The 6,000-nt window shown below is 38.6% G+C and overlaps 1 protein-coding gene across 1 annotated transcript in view; it reads right to left on the minus strand.

Moving 5' to 3' along the window:
- Positions 1–5,278, minus strand: part of LOC134350204 (coiled-coil domain-containing protein 102A-like) — a 657,542-nt gene extending 652,264 nt beyond the window's left edge. Inside the window, exon 1 of the mRNA XM_063055211.1 lies at positions 5,187–5,278. The gene's annotated coding sequence lies outside the window, so the exon portion shown is untranslated. The remainder of the gene's footprint in view (positions 1–5,186) is intronic.
- Between the last annotated feature and the right edge of the window lie 722 nt (positions 5,279–6,000).

A 6,000-nucleotide genomic window follows, 5' to 3' on the forward strand; every position in this document is an offset into this window, starting at 1 on the left:
ATGAGTTAGTAAATAACATGATGCATTATTCAAAGTTCAAAGTAAATTTACTTTTCAAATGCTTATACTGTAAGTCACCATATACTACCCTAAGATTCATTTTCTAGCAGGCAATCACAGTAAACACACTAGAATCAATGAAAGACCATACCCAACAGGACAGACAAACAACCAATGTGAAAAATAACAGCAGGCTGTTCCAATACAAAAAGAAAAAAAACAAAATAATAATAATAATAAAATAAGCAATAAGTATTGAGAACATGAGATGAAGAATCCTTGAAAGTGAATCCAGAGATTGTGGAAACAGTTCAGCAATGGGGCGAGTGCACTTGAGTGAATTTAACCCTCTGGTTCAAGAGTCTGAGAGGTAATAACTGTTCCTGAACTTGGTGGTGCAGATCCTGAGGCTCCTGTACCTTCTCCTTGATGGTAGCAAGGCAAGAGAATGGCCTGCATGGAAAGCGTCCTTGATGATGGATGCTGCTTTCGTGTGACACTCAACCAACAGGATCTTGAACAAAAAAGGATAACTACACTCATCTACTGAGATGTTCCCACAACCAACGCTCTCACTTTAAGGACTTTATCTTGTTATTTCATGATCTTGTTATTTATTGCTACTTATTTATATTTGCATTTGCACTTTGTTGGCTTCTCTGCTCTTCTTCATTCATTCATCCTGTTTACAGTTACTGTTCTATAGATTTGCTGAGTATTCCCACAGGAAAAAGAATCTCAGGGTTGTATGTGGTGACATGTACGTACTCTGATAATAAATGTTACTTTGAACTTTGAACTATATGCTGATTCTTCACCAGCCAATGACAGTGGTGTCATTGGCAAACTCAGATAGAGTTTTGGGGCTGTGCTTAACCTCACAGTCATGAGTGTAAAGTGAGTAGAGCAGAGGGTTAAGGACACAGCCTTGTGGCGCATCTGTGCTGATGGAAATCATGGAAGAGATGTTGTTGACAATTTGAACTGACTGGGGTCTGTAAGTGAGGAAATCGAGGATCCTGTTCTAACCTAAGATATGTAAGGAGATTTCCATTTTATCTTTCTTGATTAAATCACTAGATAAGGGCAGGAAAAATTAATCAGTTTATAAGCTTTCAGTCCAAACTTAAACAGGCTTGAATCTGATCCAAGTTAATACTCAGAGCTCTCCCTTTCTCTAAATGACAATGGAAAAACTACTTTCAACTTTATCTTAAGCTTCTTTCCACGTGGTCAATGGAAACTTCAGCACTTCTTCGAGGCCAGACAAAAAAAAATGTCTTCTCACCCTGATGACACCAGTCCAATTTATAATCATTTGAAATTTTTCTGGCACCTTGCCCTCGAGCCCCTCAGTAGCCAGCAAATGTTTCATTTAAGGCACCAAATTTTTAAGTAGGAGCCCTTTCTTCCAGATGAAAACTAAATTTACTAAAACTGGCATTCCAGAATTTTGAGGCGCATCAACTTATGGCTGAGGCAAATTGACACAAATAATCTATAAAATTTTCAAAGTTCTTGTATTAGTGATTTTGCATGTGCATAAATGGTTGACACCAAAAGCAAAATCAGATGTTAAATAGAAAAAAGCATATGTCAAATTAAGGCGTGAAGTATAAAAGTATGACTGACAAAAGCACTTCCAACAAAATACCTGTTAATATATAATTTACACAACAAAATTCATTTAGCTTTAAGAAAGGGATGTTTCAGAACTCTAGTATGTACAGACTTGGTTGGATAAAAGTATTCTGATCACAAAAATTTGACCCGTACAACAGGTTTTCTTATATTCATATAAGCTATTTAAGTTAGTTTCTACTTTTCAAGCAAATATCTAATAATTTAAAGCATTCTCTTTTTTCGCAGAATAACTAGAAGCACTAGGCTCCAAATAGATTATTGCCAGAAAAAGATAAACTCTTATACGTACTCTGTTAAACTGCTTTATCTTCCTCAGATCCTTCCAAAAGTTGTGGATAGTAACTTAGCATGCTAGTACATTTTCATAAGTGACTCTTCTTAAACAGCTAAAGAAAGCTGCAATAATTTGTTTCCCACTAGTGACCCAGAACCATCATATCTTCATAAAGTCAATATGGAAAGAATGCTATGCAGCTGCGGTTTCAGTTCAAAGAATTTATAAAATAGAACACATATTCTCACATTCTGCAAATCCATGAAAAACATCTCACAAGAACTGTTGACGCAGGTTAAGTGGGTCAAACTTTTCTTTCAGGGAAGACAGATCCACACTGCACAAAGGAGGCTGCATTCTTCAGATAAACCCGTAACTTGAAGAAGCTAAATCTATTTCTGTATCGTTAACAGGAACCACATTAAGTTTCAGAGGTTAGGCAGAGGGCATTTTCTATGGTTAATTTCTGTATCATTATTTTAGAAATTTAATAAATAATGCCTGCAATAATAAAAAAAACTGCTAAATAGATATAAAATTAATTTACGCCTCCTCAATATGGCAGGAAAAGAGAAAGGCTACACAGATGACTTGAAGTAATTCATTACAGATGTCTAATTAGACGGACCACATACAAAAAGCCATTTATTTAAATAAACAAAGCTATAGACAATTGTAGTATTGAATGGTATTGTAAATCTGAAACCCAGATGCTACATAAGAGAATCTCTGTAATATTTGGGATTTTTTTTGTTAACACTTTGATTCAAACTTTGACAAACTGGCTGCCTCTTTCTGGATGATACATATAGTGTGACAGGCCAATTGGAAAAGTAATTGTGGACATGCTATGTTGCTGCCAGGATGTATGGCAATACTGGTGGGGCAGTCGCCAGCATACTTTCAGGTGATGAATTTCACTGTGTTTTGAAGTACACATGACAAATAAACTTGAATCTTAACGCTTAAATTTACAAATTATTTTGCCGTGATATAACAAAATATTCCTCATGGTTACGATAGGGTCTTTTAAGAGAGTTTTGGATAGGTACATGGAGCTTAGAAAAATAGAGGGCTAAGGGCTATAGGTAAGCCTAGTAATTTCTAAGGTAGGGACATGTTCGGCACAACTCTGTGGGTCAAAGGGCCTGTATTGTGCTGTAGGTTTTCTATGTTTCTATGTTTCTATGTTAATGTTGCATTAGAAATTCTATTGTATGAAGTGACAGTCACATGTCTGACTGAAATCCATGTAAAGCCCAGCTGATTGTTCAATAGACTGTGTGTGTACTGAACAGCCTAAAATCAAGAATCTACAATCAACTTTACTCGCCGTATACATTTGCATGTACAGTATTAGGAATTTACTGTAGTATCTTGGTCAGGGCGCGACACGCAACATAAACAACAACATTCAACAATTATGAAGAATAAGAATTATATAAAAATTAAAGTCAGGAGTTAAAGTATGGATATGGAATAAAATATGACTGGTCCTTTACCTTGTTACTATATCTGCTCATTTGAAGCTGTCCCACGAGTGAAAAGATCTCAACATCTATCCTGCTATGGCTCTTCATAAGCCTACATGTCCAAAGAACACAGACCCAAACTGTTAAATCTCTCTTAATATAGCAACCTTCTCATCCTAGAATCTTGCCTGGTGAATCTGCTTTGGCCTGTCTCCCTGCTATTAGGTACTTTTTTAGTTACAGGGATAAGAACTATGCATAATATTTCGGGTGTGACATCATAATTGTAACAATACCCCCCTATTAAATACCAAACCTTTTACTGTTTGCACTCTTCGTTGCTTGGTGGACTTGCTCGTTAATGTTTGGTGATACATGCACTTGAACACCTATCTCCCACCATTTTTAACCACAAGAGGTTCTGCAATTACTGGAAATCCAGGACACCTCACACAAAATGCTGGAGTAACTCAGCAGGTCAGACAGCATCTATGGTTAGTAATAAACAGTCGACATTTTGGACTGAAACATTCTCCATTTAGATGATAATCCGCCTTTTGATCCCTCCTACCAGATTGCATTACCTCACACTTTGTTACATTTGTCAATAGTTTGCACAATCACTCAATCTACCTATTGCAGGGTGATAGCATCTTCATTACAATATGCTCTTCCACCTAGTCATGTGCCATCGGAACATTTCAGTAGCTTATATTTCACCCCTCCTCCAGGTCAATATCATTAATAACTGAGTGCCATGAATCAATCACTAAGGTACTTTAATAATTACACTACAATGCAATGATGCTGAGACACATCATCAGTGAAGTAACCTGGAGTCATCAGGTGCTTCAGGCCATTCAACATCAGACACCCTCATCCAGGTGACCAGGCAGGGTTGATCATTTCCCAGCTTATGTCCCAAAAGTGATGGTCCATGGGTCATACCTCTTGATCCATAACCATCTGGAGGCTCGCTCTGTAACCCCTGTGATGGTCTGGTAACAAGTTATCATTAATAATAATTGCCAAGGACCAATCACTGAGGTGCTTCAATAGATACATCTACTGTATAATGACAATAACTATTTCTAGGCATTTCCATTTTAGTACCAATATTACTCAATAGATCAAACACTAAGACAAAAAAGATAAAATTTCATTTTATTAGATAAAATGTCATTAGATAAAAGAAGACTGTGATAATAGTATTTTATTTCATGTTTTAACTCAGTTATTCCTCTAGGGAAACTACATGGTGGTGAAATTGATACTGTTTAAAAGGCAGAAGATAAATTATTGCAAATCAGCAGTCTAACTGCACGCTAACTGGTTTTGAATCTTTTGAAGAGCAGAGTTAAGTTCAGACACTGGCTATTGGCTCTGCCAAAAGAGCAGCTGCAGGCACACCCAGAGATGGCAGGATGCCAGCCTGGTGAAGCTGCAACGCAGGATTACAGGATGGGTAAACATGGAGAACAGTTTGCTGATCCAGCGATCAACAATTCAGACTGAAGCTCTGTAATCTTATTACACATTCAGTCATGAACAGCTCCAGACTGGCTCACAATGTCAGTTTTAGTGAATTCTGGGGTGGGGAGGAATGACTGTGTAGGGTAACGTATTTAGGAGAAACGTACATAATTCACAGCCGCCGACATTGAGTTGGGGTTTCACTTTAAGAGGCTGGGTCTGTTGTGATGACGTTATTACATAAAGATTTTTAGCTTATTTCTGTTTAGGTTTTGAAGTTCAATAAATGTGTTATGGGCTTCATTAAACATAAAACGCCTTACCTTGCTTTATTTGCGAAAGCATACAGGCCTCTATTTGCTTCAGTCGGCATATACAGAATAATGCTGGTGGAAGTACTGCATCACAGTAGCAGGAGCCTGCATTTGGTCCCGGCCTCAGTGTGGAGTTTACATTCTCCCTGTAGCCCATGCATTTCTGCCGGTTGCAGTTCCATCGCACATCCCAAAGAAGCCCATCCAGCCCTTCCAGCTACACTGCCCAGCAATCACCCGATTTAACCCTAGCCTAACCACAGGGCAACTTACAATAAACAGCTAAATTACCAAGCGGTGTGTCTTTGGACTGTGGAAGAAACTGGAACACCCACAGGAAACCCATGCGGTCATGGGAAAAATGTACAAGCTCCTTACAGACAGTGACAGGAATTGAACTTGTGTTGCTGGTACTGTAAAGCGTTGTGCTAGAGCGTGTTATGTGCTGTTTCTCCCTATGACTTTAGGTTACAGAAGTTTGTCCTTAAGGAATTCTCCAACATGCTGCCTCAGTAGCTGTGGCTGATCCAGCATCCGCAGGCTCTTGTGTCTCCTTAAGGTAATCCCTTGGCCTTTACTCTACTTCCACTGAATCACCACACTTGTCCCTCTGAACTCCTACACATATTCTCCCATGATCCTTGATCCTCAAACCTTGTGCCTCTCCCTAAAATCAAACAAGAGAAGATCTGCAGATGCAGGAAATCCAAGCAGCACATGCAAAATGCTGGAGGAACTCAGCAGGCCAGGCAGCATCTATGGAAAGGGGTACAGTCGACATTTCGGGCCCAGGCCCTTCCTTATCCGCACTTTGTAAGCCCCT

The sequence above is a fragment of the Mobula hypostoma genome, chromosome 1 (assembly GCF_963921235.1).
Source record: "Mobula hypostoma chromosome 1, sMobHyp1.1, whole genome shotgun sequence".
NCBI classification, from domain to species: domain Eukaryota; kingdom Metazoa; phylum Chordata; class Chondrichthyes; order Myliobatiformes; family Myliobatidae; genus Mobula; species Mobula hypostoma.